Source organism: Eriocheir sinensis, chromosome 43, assembly GCF_024679095.1.
Source record: "Eriocheir sinensis breed Jianghai 21 chromosome 43, ASM2467909v1, whole genome shotgun sequence".
Lineage (NCBI taxonomy): Eukaryota > Metazoa > Arthropoda > Malacostraca > Decapoda > Varunidae > Eriocheir > Eriocheir sinensis.
This window is the reverse complement of record NC_066551.1, coordinates 7157091-7176205: the sequence shown is the minus strand read 5'-3', so window position 1 is coordinate 7176205 and position 19115 is coordinate 7157091. Positions and strand designations below refer to the sequence as shown.

At 42.0% G+C, this 19115-nt stretch overlaps 1 protein-coding gene across 1 annotated transcript in view; it reads right to left on the bottom strand.

Moving 5' to 3' along the window:
- The window catches only part of LOC127010416 (coronin-1A-like), a 44048-nt gene extending 28025 nt beyond the window's left edge, over positions 1 to 16023 (bottom strand). Inside the window, exon 1 of the mRNA XM_050884478.1 lies at positions 15842 to 16023. The gene's annotated coding sequence lies outside the window, so the exon portion shown is untranslated. The remainder of the gene's footprint in view (positions 1 to 15841) is intronic.
- Between the last annotated feature and the right edge of the window lie 3092 nt (positions 16024 to 19115).

Below are 19115 nucleotides of genomic sequence, written 5' to 3'. Positions count from 1 at the left end.
AATCGTATCAGGCTCCTACTCAGACTGTTTTCCAAGACCCCTGAGAAGATCAACTGCATTTTCTTGGGTGTTTCCTCCTGATCATGGCACAGAAGTCGTGTAAAACTACCATTAGGAACGCATAAACAGTCCATCTAAATCCCAGCAACTTCTACAAGCGACTTTTCAAACAGGTTTTTAGGGGTGGCAATATATAATTTTTTTTACAACAAACGAGACAGCTCAAGGGCACACAAAAAAGTAAACAATAATATAAAAAAAAAAAGCCCGCTACTCGCTGCTCCTAAAAAGAATCCAAAGAGGTGGCCGAAAGAGGGGTCAGTTTCGGGAGGAGAGGTGCCCTGATATATGTTTAAAAAGACGGGCTTCAGACACCCACTATACACCCATACTGACGTGCATAGTTGTTTACCTTCTCCTATTATAAGCCCTCTATGTACGCACCTTTCTCTGGCTCCTCCGTCAAAAGGTAAGTCGATAATCATAACAATACCGAGAGAAAGTGCCTCCCCTTCACCATCTGCCAGTGTGTGTGTGTGTGTGTGTGTGTGTGTGTGTGTGTAGAGTCATCATACTTTTGTAATTTCCTTCCTTTTTTAAGACCTTTCCCTTTTCTTTTCTTCTTGAGTCACTCCACGTCGAGAGAGAGAGAGAGAGAGAGAGAGAGAGAGAGAGAGAGAGAGAGAGAGAGAGAGAGAGAGAGAGAGAGAAGATGGGGGAAGTTCAAGAGGGCGTGAAGAGGGACAAAAAGATAAGTAGAGGGAAGGGAAGTGAGTCGTATGCTGAGAAAGAGAGAGAGAGGGAGAGAGGGAGGGAGAGAAAGAGGAAAAAAAAGAGCAAACAAGAAAAGTTTCCAAAAAAGAGAAAAGAGTGAAGAGAACGGTGATGAAGAAGAGAAAAGTAAAGATAGATAAATAGATAGACAGATGAGAGAGAGAGAGAGAGAGAGAGAGAGAGAGAGAGAGAGAGAGAGAGAGAGAGAAAGGTATATGGAGACAACACGTATACGACAGGTGATATACGAACGCCGTGTATACCATTAAGGCGTCCAACAACACCTTCATCATTACAGGTAACTTCGTACACCTGGCTCATCTCCTACCTGGTCCTTACCCTCTCCTCCTCCTCCTCCTACTACTACTACTACTACTACTTCTCTTTTGTCTTGTCTTCCGCCTCCTCCATCACATTTTTTTTCCTCTCCTCATCGTATATATATTTTTTTTCCTGCTTTTCCTCATTTTAGATCATTTTACAGTATCAGTGTCAACCTACTTTCTGCTGTCTGTTCCTTCTCGTCTTGTTTAGTCCTCTTTTTCTTTCATTTTCGTCTCCTTTGATATCTTCTCTTTACATATTTCTTCTTTTTTATCATGGTTTTCCTCCTTTAACCTTATATTAAAGTCTCATTATTAACCTTCTTTCTGATTTCTGTTTCGTTTCGCCTTGTTTTTTTTTTTCGTCTCGTATTTCTTGTCGGTTTTGCCTCCTTTGCTTGTATATATATTTTCTCTTTACATCTTTCTTCTTTTTCCTATAATGATTTTCCTCCTTTTATTACAGTCTCCTTATTAACCTTCATTCTGTTCTCTGTTCCTTTTCGTCTAGTTTCTTTTTTTTCGTCTCCTGTTTCTTGTCGGTTTTGCCTCCTTTGCTTGTATATATATTTTCTCTTTACATCTTTCTTCCTCTTCCTATCATGATTTTCCTCCTTTTATTACAGTCTCCTTATTAACCTTCTTTCTGCTCTCTGTTCCTTTTCGTCTAGTTTCTTTTTTTTCGTCTCCTGTTTCTTGTCGGTTTTGCCTCCTTTGCTTGTGTATATATTTTCTCTTTACATTTTTCTTCCTCTTCTTATCATGGTTTTCCTCCTTTTATTAGTCTCCTTATTAACCTTCTTTCTGCTTTCTGTTCCTTTTCGTCTAGTTTCTTTTTTTTCGTCTCCTGTTTCTTGTCGGTTTTGCCTCCTTTGCTTGTGTATATATTTTCTCTTTACATTTTTCTTCCTCTTCTTATCGTGGTTTTCTATCTTTTACCTTATATTGCAGTGTCATTTTCAACCTACTTTCTGTGTTCTGGTTCTTTTCGTTTTGTTTAATTCTTGCTTTCCTGTTTCTTATCATTTCTGCCTCCTCCATGTAACTATAATTATGATATCTCATCTTTCCTCATTTTCTCATTTTAGTGTTTTTCTCGCATTCCCGTTTCATTATCTACCTATTTCCTTCTTCTTCTTGTTCCTTCTCGTCTTTCATTCACCTTTATATCCCATTTCTTCATATCTTCACATCTTCCACTTGAATATATGTCTCTTCTTCACTCTTTCCTCCTTTTCCACATTTCAGTTTTCTTCCCGTATACCAGTTTCATTATCTACCTATTTCCTTCTTCTTCTTGTTCCTTCTCGTCTTTCATTCAACTTTATATCCCATTTCTTCATATCTTCACATCTTCCACTTGAATATATGTCTCTTCTTCACTCTTTCCTCCTTTTCCACATTTCAGTTTCATTATCTACCTATTTCCTGTTTCTTCTTGTTACTTTTCGTCATTCACCTTCCTCTCCTGTCTTATTTTCGCCTATACCCCTTGACACTTCTTTGAGTTTTTCTTCCTATTTTCGTTTTAGTTTTCTTCTCGTTTACCAGTTCCGTTATCTACCTTTTTCTTGCTTCTTCTTCTTCTTCTTGTTCCTCTTTGTCTTTAATCCACCTTCTTCTCCTATGCATCTTTCTTCCTCTTCTCTTAATTATTTTCCTCCATTTACTTTATATCTGAGCTTCATTATCTACTTATTTCATGCTTCTTCCTGTTCATGTTCGTCTTCCACCACATTCCTCTCCTATGTCTTCTCCTTTCCACTCCTTCCACGCGAAACTATTGCTCCCATTTACCTCTTCCTTCCTCTTCTCATAATTGTTTCCCTTCACTTTATATTAGTCTCAATATATATCTATTTCCTGCCTTTTGTTTCTTCTAGTCTTTTATCCACCTTCCTCTCCCATGTCTTCTCCTTTTCATTCCTTCCATGACACTTTATATCTCCCATTTACGTCTTTCTTCCTCGTTACAGCTTAGTTCTCCCCCCGTAACTTCATAATCTTGTCTCATTATCAACCTGTTCCCTATTTCCTGCTTCCGGTTCTTCCTCTTCCGCTCTTCCGTCTTCCTCTTCTCGTCACTTCTTTCCTCATCCTTTCCTACTGTATTTTCCTCACCCTCATGTTTCACACCTTTTCCTTTCCACATGTTTTCCTCAACCTCACATTCCACACTTTCTCCTTTCCTCTTACTTTCCTTGCTATAATTTCATCTGCTACGTTCCTTTTGGTTTTCCTGATACAGTTTCCTCAACCTCATATTTCAGACTTTCTCCTTTCCTTGCTATATTTTCATCCGCTACTTTCCTCTTGTTTCTCCCGCATATTTCCCTCAACCTCACGCCTCACTTTCTCCTTTCCTCTTCCTTTCCTTGCGATATTTCCATCCTCTCGATTATTTTTTTTTTCTTTTGCCTTTCCTCCAACATTTTTCTCAACCTCACGTTCCATACTTTCTCTTTTCCTCTTCCTTTTCTTGCCATATTTCCATCCTCTCGCTACTTTCCTTTTGTTTTTCTTCCTATATTTTCCTCAATCTCATGTTTTACTCTTTCTTTTTCCACATATTTTCCTCAACCTCACGTTTCACACTTTCTTCTTTCCTTGGTATATTTCCATCTGCTATTTTCCTTTTGATTTTTCCTCATCGTTTCCTCTTTGTTTATTTTTCAAGTATATTTTCCTCACCATCATGCCCCATAGCTCATCGTGTTCTCTTGTTTCCCCTGCTATATTTTTCCTGTCTTCATGCTGTACACATTCTCTTTTTCTCCAGTGTTTTCCTCTTCCTGCCTCACAGCTGTAATTTTCCTCTCGATTTTCTTGCTTCATTTTCCTCCTCATACTTTACATCTGCTACTTTGCTCTTGTTTTCCCTGCTATCTTTTTCTCATTCACATTTCACAACTGTTACGTTACTCTTGTTTTTCCTGATACGTTTTCCTCACTTTCATACTTCACACTTTCTCCTCTCTTCTTGTTTTTTCCTCATCTTCGCTTTTTTTTTTTGTCACCATCATAAACGGTAAACCACACCTCATCCTGAATCCCGTTACTTTCCCTCCTATACTTTCCTTATCCTCGTACTTCAATCCTCTTATTTTTTTCATATGTTAAAGTTAACGCAATTTAATCATTTCCCTGACAAGCGACTCAACACAAGTGATTTATTAGACAAAAGTATTTCATTATCTGTCGACCAAATTCCTTTAGATAAGATAGAAACACCTTTTTTATGTGTTCAGAGAGAGAGAGAGAGAGAGAGAGAGAGAGAGAGAGAGAGAGAGAGAGACTGGAGGACTTTTCACTATTTGTTTCTTTTATCGGTTACATGACTTCGACCGCATGGTGCTTCTGTTCCGAGTGTTGTTGACCCTCGTCGGAAATAAAAGTCCAGAGAGGCGATTATAAGGCGTGAGTCGTTGTTTTCGGCTTTTGTTCAGCGGTGCCTTTTTTGTTATTTTTCGTCCGGTGAGATTTTTACCTAATTTTCTATTCTTCGCTTCTTTTCATTCGTTTTTCACTTGTCCAGTTCTGCAACGGGACCTGTTTTTGTTTTCTGAGGGAGCGAGTGGTCGAGGCGGTGTGTGTGTGTGTGTGTGTGTGTGAGAGAGAGAGAGAGAGAGAGAGAGAGAGAGAGAGAGAGAGAGAGAGAGAGAGAGAGACTGACTTCGGGGGAAAAAGATAAGGAAAAAGGTAAGAGGTGGAGCGAATTGATGTGTGCATGCCTGTGTGTGTGTGTGTGTGTGTGTGTGTGTGTGTGTGTATTATACAGTAAAGGAAGCATCTCAAAGGCAAAAAATATACATAATAATGATAAAATTAAACCCCCGCTAATCAGTACAAGCCCTTATAAAAAAAGAAGTTTAGAAGTGGCCAAAAGAGAAGTCAGTTTCAGGAGGAGAGGTGTCTTTGTACTCTCCTCTTGAAAGTGTGTATGTATGTATGTGTGTGTGTGTGATGGAAAGGAGAAATCCCCGTAGGCCGGACTGTTACCTTATACTGACGTGACAGCAATAAAAGAGGTTCACAGTGAAACGCCGCCACCGCCAGCCAGCCCGCCACGTTCAGCAGCCGACAGCCAGGCAGCGCAGGCCGGCACTTTCACGGCGGAGCAGGCGATGATGAAAGGCTCATAATTAAGTGAATTGCGAAGAAAGTGAGAGATGTTGCTGGTGATAAAGGTCTTCTGGAGAGGGGAGGAGGAAAGGGAGGAAGAGAGAGAGAGAGAGAGAGAGAGAGAGAGAGAGAGAGAGAGAGAGAGAGAGAGAGAGAAACAAATAACTCTGACAAACAAACGCTGACAGGCAAAGCAAGGGAGGCGGTGGCCGAGTGGTCAGCGTGCGGGCGTGGTGAGCCCGTGGACCTAGGTTCAAGTCCCACCGAAACACACTGATTTTTCAAACATTGGGGGGCAGCATGGGGCATGCAAGAGTCGTATACCACAGCAACCACTATAAATAAAATTCCCCTGCGCCACTAACGGGCTGGGGTGTTTGATGAGACCCCTGAAAAAAGCCTCCCGGCGTGGTGTCGTTTGCCATCCCGTATCCTGAGACATCACATCCTTAACTTTGCATCGCGGAACCCAATCTTTGCTATCACAGAGTAACTACATAAGTGAAGCACCTAAGTGTAAAAAAGTACCGAGGAGCTAAAAAGCGATGCAAAGCGGAACAGGTCACAAGAAGAAGAAAAAGCGTGATTATTGATATCCTAGTCATATACGACAAGGGTCGACAAAAGACACGGTACCGTGTCGAAATTCATGTATGTATTAGGATGGGATGTCTCACGATACAGGGATGTCTGACGACACCACACCGGCGCTGTAGGCGGCACCTAAAAATAACAAATAAATAGAAAGATAGGAAGATAAATAGACAGATGGATGGAAAGCACGACATCGTAAAACAACGTACAACACATACACACAAGCATGCACGCACGCACACACTGACCACATCTTTCTCCCCAATCTCAGCGGTCTCCCATCGAACTTAGGTAATGGATGAAAGCAAACAACCATGACGCTACAATATATACACCTCAGCAGGCACCCACTGCAATGCGCGAGCTGCTGATCGAGCCGAAAGCATTTTTTCTGAAGATTTTTCTTTCTCAATTTGCGCTGCGCGATTTAACGTCGGGGAGGGCTTGATCGGTTACACTCCATCATATTTGTTCCACTAAGAAGAGAGAGAGAGAGAGAGAGAGAGAGAGAGAGAGAGAGAGAGAGAGAGAGAGAGAGAGAGAGAATGATATGGCCTTAGGGTAGCACGGCCAATGATACTGTAATTAAAGTTCGTATGAGACAGCGAGAGAAAGTAAGATGATCCAGGAAATTACAGGAAAGTACGCTAGGACTATATACTGACAGAGAGAGAGAGAGAGAGAGAGAGAGAGAGAGAGAGAGAGAGAGAGAGAGAGAGAGAGAGTAACCATTAGTCCCAATATTCCTACAGTAGGTGTAATTGCGTATAATCTAATGTAATTTTACTCGGAGTCAGCAGCAGACAATCAAATTAATTACTGACGAACAAATCAGTTAATACAGTCAAAGGAAAAAAAAGAGAAATACGCAAATAATTAACAAAAAAACATAATAAAAGAATATATAAAAACATCGCCCTTAAAATATACGAATCTGTGAAAAGAAGAACAAATATATGCCTTTGGGTGAGGAAATACTTACATATATGAAGTTAATGTAAAAATAAAATAAATAAAAAGTATATATATAATTAAAAAAAATGCATGTATAAATAAAAATGATAAATAAATTACACGAAACAACAAAACTAAAGGAGTATAAACCTGTTTTCATAGGTACGCCCATTACTAGAATTATTACCACACTAAATAATAACCGACTAGTGAAAGACATATGAAAAACAACCAAAAATAAAGTGCACCGACCCAAAGGTGTACATAAAACATTAACACAATTACTCTAGCGTGTCGGGAAGCGTACGTGTATATTACCAGTGTGAACGGAATCAGCTCCTTCACCCATTCTCCTTGCTCCGTCGCCCCCCGAACACTCCCCTATATACTTTATCAAAACCGCTGCTAATACGTCTTCCTTCTCCTCCACCCCCACCCCCACACACCTCCCCAGCACTAATAACCGTGTGGGAGGCGGAATACAGGCGCTTCGGTTTCAGCTGTGTGGTTTTCTCCCCGCGCTCGAGTAAAATAATGTACGGCTATTTTTCCGACCCGCTGCTTGCCTCCTCCTCGGCCCCGTGTATTATAGCATTGGACTCATCTTCAGGAGTTTCCGTCGTTTGTACGGGTTCCCAATTGGTCACCGTTCTCACACGTTCGTTGCTAATTGACCTGGAAACGTGACTCCTATTGTGCTCTCTCTCTCTGGTTCTCTGTTTTTCTGTACTCTTTTGGGCAAGTGAAGTTAAGTGAGTGAATGTGGGTTAATGTTTCTTTTCACTTGTTTTTCTTCTTATTTGTTGGTTTTCCAGTGAGTCAAGCGAAGTATTTTACACGTGCAGTTAATTGAGTTTCATTTCTGGACTTACTCTTTTTCTTTGCGATGACAGACACAACAGTAACAGTGAAATCGGTGGAATAAGATCCGTTGAATGTTTGAAAGAAAAGATTTTGGCATAAGCTAGGTAATTGATAACACACACACACACACACACACACACACACACACACACACACACACACACACACACACACACACACACACACACACACACACACACGTAAAATCTTTCCCTAAGCTCTTTAAACACCCGCATAACCTCTCAGTCAGGTATTAGGGACAAGGTAAGCCAGGAGGTATAAAAAAAGAAGACTCCGTAACAAAACAAGCCCTCCAACCACTGCTCCCGGGGCCCTGCGAGGCTTCCATAGAGGCGACCATAGGGAAGGACGGAAGGGAGGGCTTGAGGGTATATGCTGGCGGCCCGCTGCACTGCCAGTCTCCAAGATTACCAAGTTACGTGTATGTGGGTCATCTGCATGGGTTGGGTAGCCTACGGGGAGACTTGGGGACGACTCATGAATGTATGTATGTCATTTACGTACGTGGGCCATTTACTTGCCTAGCTGTTTGTTTTAGGGATTGGAGGTAAAGAGTATCGTGTGTCTTTTTTTTTTTCGTGTGAGTATATACGTAAAAGGTTACCGGGCATGTTTTCTCCTCGTGTTGAAAATGTGTGTAATGTTAGGAGTGGTATGTGTGTCATCTGCGTGGGTTGTTTACTTGCATGTTTTTTGTGAGTGTTTTTTTAAGGATTTTACGTAATTAGTATTGTTATCTTCGTGTGTGTGTGTGTGTGTGTGAGAGAGAGATATATATATATATATATATATATATATATATATATATATATATATATATATATATATATATATATATATATATATATATATATATATATATATATATATATATATATATATATATATATATATATATATATATATATATATATATATATTTTACAATAAGGGAGGCAGCTCAAGGGCAAAAAAACAAAAACAGCAACAAACAAGCCGCATGTATTTCATCTACTTGAGTTACTATATTGCATGCTATTTACAGACTGGAAGTAATAGTAACGTGCCATTTTCGTGTATATGTAATGGGTTATCACATATTTTCCACTTGTATGTTGAAAAATCGATACTGTCATTACGAGTACGTGTGTTGAATCTGCGTGTTTAGGATACAATAAAAATGCTAAATATATTTTAAATGTTGCATATCGGTGCAACTGGAGTGTGTAACATCAGTACTGAGCTGGAGGTGTGGCCGTGATCAATGGATTGCATGCGGTCTTGACTGCCATAAGGCAATCTGAAACCGTTTCTCCTTGTCGTGAAAGGAATGGGGATCGTCAGGACTTCAAATACTACCGTGGTATTACATTGCTCAGTCTGCCAGGCAGAGTGCTTGCACCTCTATTGCTCATGTGGATTTGTAGCTAACTGCAGAAATTGCAGAGGCCTACCAGGCCAAGGTTCACGCCTGTTAAGTCAACAAATGAGCGCATCCAGTGCTTCACGTAGCTACTGGTGAAGCACCGACGTGTTTCAATAAAGGAGGCTTGCATCACGTACCGATCTCAAGAGGGCGTTTGACTCAGAGCATTGTGAGGCACTTTGGGATCTCCTGCTACTCTTGGGGTTTCTGCAAGGAGTGTTGTTCTGCTGACTGACCTGTTCTCTGGGACGGTGAGTGCTGTGAAGTGTCTGGGGAGGAGGGGGGAGGTGTATCCATCCTCTCGTGTGAGCACGGGATTAAGGCAGGGCTGCCCGTAAGAAAGAAATCCTCTGCCCTTGTATACCTTAGATATTCAAAGTGATGGGGAAGTCAAGTAAAACAGAAGGCGATGGCAAAGGCCCGGCGACGAAGAACAAAAGGACTTTATGAAGATTATACACGGAGTTTCAATCAAGTATACAAGACCTCCAGCCGCTCCAAACAAGGAATCATAGGGGAAGCTGTTAGAACCAGCGGGAGCTACAGGATTAAAAATTATCGAGAAACGACTTGTTGAACCAGTCAAGCAACTGAAAGAATACAAGAATATCAACATAAGAGTAGCAGACAAAGCTGCCGTGTACGTCACCATGAAATCCTCAGAATACCTGAAGAAAATCAACATCCTCAGTGGCCATTCAAAGGTAGCAAGAATAACACAAGATTCAATAGAAGCCATAAAGAGAAGAATCAAAGAACTTTATTTTTAGTGCGTGTCGTTCACACAAGGTCTGACCACGTGCTGAACCTTTGATCGCCAGCCAGATTCTCCTGAAGAGAGCCTGGGGCAACACACCACATCCCGCCCTCCTCCATGCTCAAGGGGGAGCAGTAACTGTTCATAACCAGCGAAAAAAAAAAAAATACTGAGCAAGGCGCCAAGTCCATCTCAGCCTAAGTGACAGACTGACACGATATTCTCTGCACCTTAGGAGTTTTTTTTTTAGTTTTTTTTTTTATTTATTCCTGTTTTACGTTAATCCTGTAGCGCCGGTAGGCTTTTAAGATAGCGCCTGTCGGTTAGCCCCAGACCGTTAGCGGCGCAGGCAAGTATTTTTTTTTATAGTGACGCCATTGTTGCTTGGCTCATGCTGCCCTCCCCCCACCCCCACCCCCTCGCTTCCTCCAGAGCTCCACTTGATCCTCTTTAGAAAGTTTGGCTAGAGTTCAAGTTGACAGGTGATCATCGGGACAGCATGTGGGTAACTTAGGCCACTCGGCGATAACTCTGTGTGTGTGTGTGTGTGTGTGTGTGTGTGTGTGTGTGTGTGTGTTGGAGGTGGTCGTGTCCTGCCAGGTGTGTCATGAGCCAATCACACGCTTATTGTTATGGAGCCAGAAAACCGTGACGCCTGAATAGCAAATGCAACAACAGTACAATAGATGAATGGAGAGGGTAGCGGGTAGGCAGGCAGGCAGATAGATCAAAGGTAACCAGATAGATAGGTAGATAGACAGACAGAGATAATATAGATAAATCGATGGATAGATAAGAAGAGATAGATAAAAAGACAGACAGGCAGATAGATCAAAGGTAACCAGATAGATAGGTAGATAGACAGACAGAAATAATATAGATAAATCGATGGATAGATGAGAAGAGATAAATAAAAAGACAGACAGGCAGATAGATCAAAGGTAACCAGATAGATAGGTAGATAGACAGATAGAGATAATATAGATAAATCGATGGATAGATAAGAAGAGGTAGATAGAAAGACAGACAGGCAGACAGATTGCTTGACTGATTCGATGATGGACAAATATTTAGACAGGTAAAGATAGATAGACAAACACAAAAGCACTGCAGTTAGATAAATAAACCAGCTTACAAGAGACAGATAGACAGATAAACATGAAGACTAAATACATAACACCATGTACACCGAATTTGATCCTCCTATTTATCTAATCCTCTTTATGGGAGCAGTTCATAGCGGGGCTCTTTTCTCGTCTTTCTACTCTAGCGCGTCCCTATACTGTCCAAATCCCTTATGCAAGAGTTAACCAGCATCTTCACTCTTTCAACCCTTTCACTGATAAACTCTGGAATAGTCTCTTCGTCAGTATACGTCTTGACCTCCTTTAAGAGAGAAGTATTAAAACACCCTTCCACCTCTCATTTGTCCATTCATCTATACTTTATTTTATAGGAGAAGTAATTAGCGCTTTTTTGTTGTTGTTGTCATTTATTTTTTGCCCTTGATCGGCTTCCTTTGCCATAAGAAAAATCTCACCCCGTAGAGTTTCCTTCGGAGTAACCACAACACATGAGCATACAGTGGTAAACAAACCAACAAAATCAGACCGCGTCACCTGCTCCCCCGCGCGAACACACCAGCTGGGAGACATTACTCGTTGTCGCCCTGAATACGTATACTCGGTGCTGGACGTGATTCAAGCGCAGGTGATTAAGACTGAATCTATTAAGGTCCCCCGCCGGCTGTTGTGTCCGTTTTCTACTCCTATTACTTAGTTCAGAGCTTGCTTACTAATGACATGATGCTACAGAGACGTTGTTTGCTTACTGACATGACTCTTTGGTTTGTTTGACTCACTAATTTGATTCTTTACCGAGCTTGTGTTACTCAGTGATATGATTCTAGGTCGAGTTTGTTTTCCTCACTGATATGATTTTTCTTTTTACCAAGCTTGTTTTACTTTGATATGACTGTTTACCGAGGTTGTTTACTTCCTGACATTATCTAGGTCGAGCTTCTTTTACTTCCTAATATGATTCTAGGTTGAGTTTACTTTACTAACTGACATGATTTTGTACCGAGATTATTTTGTTCACTAAAGAGGTCTATTTTACTCACTGATCCATCCTACACCGACCTACTTATTTTACTAACTACCATGTTCTTAAACCTTGAATTTAGCTCAGGGCTTGGTACCGGGAATACAATTTTATTTTCTCATATGAAAGAACAGACTGGAGAGACTTCCTCCTCTCCCACAGCCCAGCCCAGCCCCCCCACACCTTCAAAGAGACGTTCACTGACCCCTTCCCTCCTCGCCTGCATTGTAAAAAGCCGCAGAGAACACACGCACGTGCCCCTTCCTTGTTTTTCTACGTTTGGCCAATGACAACGGTAGGCTTTCATGATGAGTCCTGGCGGTTGGCCCCAGCCCGATAGTAGCGCAGGCAAGTGTTTTATAGAGACGTTATTCTTTCGTGGCTGATGCTGCCCCCTGGAGCTCCACTTGAACCTCTTTAGAGAGTTTCATAGACCCGGTAGAGTCGGACGCCATTATTGCCTGTGTTTTCGCCGCGCTTTTCAATTACGCTAAATGGAAGAGGCTATTATAATGGGTCGTATTACAAGACATTTCCCGGCCAAGAACACATATTTGCCAAGGCTTTCGTATGAGTTGTGGGCATTTCCAGGGGTAGTTTTATGACCCTGGTGGTAGTGTGACCCTTCTTCTGTACCATGAACTTAAAGAACCACTCATTAAAACCCGATTGATCCCCTCTTTGACCTTTAGAAATAGCTGATGTGATATGGCAAAGTGTCTTGTAATACCACCCTTATCCACCGCCTAGATACTTTATTTTTTCCTTACTTTCATCCCATTCCTTTCCTGTAGTGCCTTTCCCTCCATCCCACTCCTAGACGTCCGATTGTCTCTTTTTTTCCCTTTCCGTATTTCACCTTCCCCTCCCTTCTCGCGTGCATTGTCAAGGGTTACAAGGGGAACACCCGCTCGTGCGTCCCTTCGTCTCGACACGCTATGTGCTGTGTCTGCAAAATACACGAAATTTGTTCCTTCACGAAGCAAAAGACGAATGTAGAAAGTAACGTACGCATTAACGACAGCAACTGAGTCTAAGTAAAACAGTTATAAACGAGTTATGCCCGCAAGCAAGCAAACAAAAAGAGGAAAAGCAAAGAACTGGTTTATGAGTGGAGAATGAATTCTTCCTCAGGCCTTTGTCGTTGTAGCAAAGTACAAATAAAAGAAAACACACAAAGAAATGCAACAGTTATAAGGGAATGAACGCCCGCAAACAGGGGAAAAACAGAACCGTTGTTGTGAAATGAATGAGTTTTCTGCAGGTCTTTGTCACGAGATGGAAAATGTCGCATATATAAAATTATTAGATAAGTAAATAGATAAATAAACAGCTTGTCCGCCGGTCTTTGTCAAAATAAGTAAGTAAATACATCAAGCAATAAATAAGTAGGCATAACCAGTAAGTCCGCATCTGTAGAACTTGCCAACATGTCTTTCTTGAATAAGTAAATAAATAAAATAACGTCCGAGTCTGCAGAACTTGCTCACCTGCCTGCATGTAACCTGATGCACCTGGGACACCTGGTGAAGAGGGGGAGGGGGGGGGAGTGGCAGCTGCGGCAGTCACCACCTACTTCAAGCACGCCCTGCCACATACACCTTTACCACGGCCACGCCACACCAATGCACCTTAGTCACGCCCCTCAGCTGAACCAATAAACCTTTACACCCTCATTAAGACACACCTGTACACCTTTACATCTGTACCAGGCCACGCCATCACCAAGCTACACTAATATATTTTTACCACGTCCGATACATAAGAACATAAGAACATAGGGAAACTGCAAGAGACCGGGTGGCCTACACAAGGCAGCTCCAGAATCCCCCCCACTACTCACGGTGGGTGAGGTGTAGTTACAGGGATTACAGGTAGAGGTTTGATCCTCGTTATACCGGCGGTACTAGGCACACATCCAGTACCCCGTCACCTTACTGCACCCACACCTCACTGCCACCTGTCGTCCTCGTCCATGTAGCTATCCAGTCTACTCTTAAAACAAGCTATCGTCCCTGCACTAACTATGTGATTGCTGAGTCTATTCCATTCCCCCACCACCCTATTACTAAACCAATGCTTGCCTATATCTCTCCTAAATCTATACTTTTCTAATTTAAATCCATTACTGCGAGTTCTATCCTGCTGGCTAATTCTCAGTACTTTACTTATATCGCCTTTGTTGTAACCCTTGACCCATTTGAATACTTCTATCAGATCACCCCGCACTCTTCGTCTCTCTAGTGAATGTAAGTTTAGATGTTTCAGCCTATTTTGATATGGGAGGTTACTCAGCCCCTGAATCATCTTGGTCATCCTCCTCTGAACTGATTCTAGCAAGTTGATGTCCATTCTGTAGTGTGGGCACCAAAACTGGACAGCATAATCTAAGTGTGGCCTAACTAACGCTAAATAGAGTCTGAGGATGACCTCTGCACTCCTGTTGGTTACCGTCCTGTTAATAAAGCCTAATACCCTGTTAGCCCTATTCCTCGCACTAATACATTGCTTCCTTAGTTTTAGGTCAGAGTTCACTAACACTCCCAAATCCCTTTCACACTCAGACCTGTCTATCGCTGTGGAGTCTAAACTATACCCGTGTAATGGGTTGCGTGTTCCTACACTAAGTACGCTACACTTGGTGATGTTAAAATTCATCTGCCATTTCTCTGACCAAGCTGACAGTTTGTTGAGATCCTCCTGCAGTGCTCTAGCATCCTCCCCTGTCCTAATAGTGCGTCCTATTTTGGTGTCATCTGCAAATTTACCTGTCACTAGTTATCCCATTGTCTATGTCATTGATGTAGATAATGAATAGAAGCGGGCCTAAAACTGAACCTTGAGGAACCCCACTGGTAACATTACCCCATTCGGATTTTTTACCGTTAATGGCAACCCTCTGTTTCCTGTCGCTAATCCACGCCTTAATCCAATCAAATACCTTCCTTCTTATCCCATGAGCCCTGACTTTATTTAACAGTCTCTGGTGAGGTACCTTATCGAAGGCCTTACTAAAAAGTAGGGTATAAGTAAATAAATAAATATATATACGTTCCACCTTTGCTACGCCACGCAAATATAAGTTTACCAATACACCCTGACCGCGCCCCACATTTACACAGTTACCACACCCCCGCCACGCCCGGTGCTACCTTTTTACGAATTTTCCCGCGCCCCGTCACGCCCCGCCACACCCGTTTCCACCCCACCTCGCCACTCCCCGCTTCTGCCCCACCCCGCCACTCCTCACGGGTTCTCGCTAATCCCTTTTTTCTTAACTGCCCCGCGCCCCATCACGCCCGTTTCTGCCTCCCCACGCAACGCACTGGGCTCTTGCTTCTGGCGGGTCCTCTATAATCTTGCCCCATAAAGTACATGCAATACGGCGCCTGCATGCACGAAGGACAGCTCAACAATGATCGATCTGTGTGTCTGTTGTGTGTAGGAGCAATGTACCCGCATGCAGTGTTTTCTTGCTGTGCCAGTCGTCGTTTTTTTTCTTGTATATGTTTCCTTGCAACTTCCTTCCATGTTTGTTTCCTTTGCATGCTTAATTTGTCAGTTTTGTTGAAGTTTGTAGAAAATAAATATAAGCCTCAATGTGTTAAAGTTGCAATGCTATAGCTTCCCGATTTACAGCATTAGATTGATTATATTAACAACCCTCAGATAAGCTAAGCCCGTATATAGCCTACTTTCCTCCACCTTATTTCTGAATCCACTCCTTGCATATACTAAACATGTACATTTCCTAACGTGTATACCCTATAGACATGCTTGCTTCCATAGAATAAATACACATATAGACATTTCCCATCTCCATTAAAAATACTATATAAGTTACACGTACAGATATTTCATGATTCCATAAGACTACTACATTATCAGCAAGGTATAAACAGCACGAGAGGGCATAATACTTACAAAAACGGGGAAGCGATCAGGGAGTGGCTGTGCGATCTTGCAGTAATATAGTACTCGTGTAAATCAAGGGCTGTACATAACACATATAACCCTTGTTTACGTCACGGCTATACTCGCGCACACACACACACAGGGGGCGGGTCACCACTGTTGTTGCCGCTGATGATGGTGGTGATGGTGATGATGGCAATGCTAGGGAGGGTGAAGATGTTGGTTTTTGCTACGAGCGGCGTCACGGATCTAGACTATACTCACGGTAACACACACACACACATACACACCACACACACACCGCCAAGCATGCAAATCACTGTTTACACGACCCACCCAACATTTAGCAGTACTGGATAAACGTACATTGCAACACGCGAGATTACATATATATTTTAATTCAAGTTTTTTTTTTAGCGGATTCAGATTACCCTAAAAAAGATAACGTACGTAGTGAAATGGTGTGAGTTTATGAGTTATTTCAAAGCCTACTCCCACGCTTATAATACTGAAAAAACATTACACGCGAGATTATCTATAAATTTGCACACAATTTTTCTTGGCGAATTCAAATTACCCTCAAAAAGATAAAGTACTTAGTGAAACAGTGTGGATTTAAGTGTTATTTCAAAGCTCCCGCACTATATAGCAACCTCAGTACAGGGTGCAATGATGAAACAGGTGCAGCAACACACACCTTTCTCCCACAACGCCCGACGACCTACTGGCGGACGGCGCGCGGTTCCTTCCTTCCCCTCCTTCGCCGCTCGCCACGAGAAAGTCGCCGTGAGGGAGCCCCGCAGGACCCTCCGTGCACCGCCGCCGACAGACACCCGAGGGCCTCTTAACCATTTTTTTCCCTCTGGATCTTACGTACAGGAAACCGCACTAGATTTACCTCAGCTCCCAAAGCATAGCGAGAGTTGTAATCATTGCTGGGAGGGGAGGGAGGGTCGCGTCTTCAAAATGGGTTAGTAGAGGAGAGCGGTGAATTTTTTTTTTTTTTTTTTTTTACAGCAAAGGAGACAGTTCAAGGGCGTAAATAGAAATGTTAAAAAAAAGCCCGCTACTTACTGCTCCTGAATAGAGGTCAAAGGAGTGGCCAAAAAGAGCTAGAGGTCAATTTCGGGAGGAGAGGTGTCCTGATTCGGTCGACTTAAAAAAAAAAAATGAAGCAGTAGTGTAATTTTGTCGATCTCAAAATGTCCCTTCATCATTTGGCTCTTTAGGTTGTTAATATGACACTCGACATTTATAGGAAAAAAAATATAAAAAGGAAAACTATAAGAAATTTCTAAAATCACTTTGGCATAATGACTTCCTTCTCTTCTCACAAGCATATATATAAAATCTGTATATAAATCAATCAAATTAACCTTTTTATGATGGTTGCAACACCTGTAGCTAGTGTTTAAATTGACATGAAATTAATAAAGATCATGAAAAAAATGAAGTCTGAATCATCACGACCCTATAAAAAATAAATGGCTGCTCGATCACACTTCACTTCCAGCACGAGGGCTAGGCATTCGTGCTGTACGGCAATACCTTAGTTATGCATCGCTGCTTCACAAAAATAATGCACAATCCGCTATTTGCCATATTCATGAAGTGAGAGCTTGCGATACATCCTGAAAATATTACAAAGGTGCAAAAAAACTCAAATCTGACTTGCATGGAAAAGAATAACTCTGAGGGCGTGGTTGTCCTGCGTTGACGAAATACGGCTTTTTTTTTCTCTCTCTTTCTCCACATTTACGAATTTCGCAGCACGTTCACTCATAGTAAGAATTCAATCTACTAACTGACATGTTCACGTTGTTTCAGTTATTATCTGCACTGCTTTTTATTTCAATTTCTACGCGTACACACTTTCCTCCCTTCTCCTTTGTTGTTTACTTGCAACAATAAACTATCAATCAATCATCAATCACTTTCCCTCTTCAGAACATGTTGGTTTACCCGCTTCACTCATGATTAACTACTTCACCATTTCAACACGAAGGAAGCATGGGGCGAAGGACAGACTGATGTATGGCTGGGCAACAGAAACATGCTGTCCTCCCCTTTCCATCTGTCTCATTTGACACCGCACGAATCTCCATCGTCTGGCACGTGTCTTGAGATGTTAGAAAAAATATTGTAACTCCATTGAACAGTGAAATATTATTTTTTTCGTATTCCCCACAACTGAACATAAGTCTCGGTGAATGCAGTTAGGCTAAAATGACAACTAATTACACGGCCAGTTAAAATCTAAGTAAAAATCTACCGTAGGCTCCTCATTTTTGTCGTATGCAAGGCTAATGGCAATATTCAGTTGCATAGATTAAAGGTAGTAATATTCAGAGGTGGGCGCGGTACTGAAAAATCAGTAGTGCGGTTGCGGTAGTGCGCGGTACTTTTTCCGGAGTAGTGCGGTCCCATTTTTTTTCTTTCCCAGTGCGGTACTGCAGCAGCGGTAGTCAAAATAAAAAATACTACAGTGCCTATCCTGGCTATCCAAACAAAGGAATCATACTTAAAATAGTACAATGAAAATGGGCCGGCACCACGGACGGGTCCGGGGTTGAAATGGCCGGCACCGCGCGGGTTAATTAGACTCGCAGTGTAGTAGTTTGGTCTGTCTATTTAGTATTTAATTTTGAACAATAACTGAAAAGTCAGAATGACTGAATCACTGATACCGATTGACTGATTGAGTCCGATTCACTGACGATCACTATAAAAAAAAAAAAAAAAAAAAAAATCTGTGAGCATGCCGGGCTGCAAATGTCGTCTTCGATAGTTTTCAAAGTACCGCAGGATTTTTTTAATGCGGTCCGCGGTAGAGCGGTGTTTTCAGAAATTTTGCTGAATTGCGGTACTTTTTTGTGATGCGGTACTACCGCACTTGCCTACCTCTGGTAATATTTCACCGTGAAATGAGTCTTCTTCAATGTCAATACAATTTTTGAGCAATCTTCAGTGAGCACAGTGAATGTTCAGAGCTTGGACACCGTGGCCTGAGCAAGGATAAAGAAAGCGCAGCTCCTTTGTACTTGATCCTAGGGACCCAGGTTCGAGTCTGGCCACAACCAGCTGGCAATTTTCAACCATTGCAGTGTCTGAAGAACACATGTGGTGTTCATGTGTCCTTCAATAGACCCTAACTTCAGCAACTTGTCATAAGAAGCACCAGGGGCCATAGTACGCAAGTCAAGTATCTTCAAAGCCACAACATAACTTGATAAAAAATTTCCATGCCATTAATGGCCAAAGGCTGTCCACCATACTGTAGGAC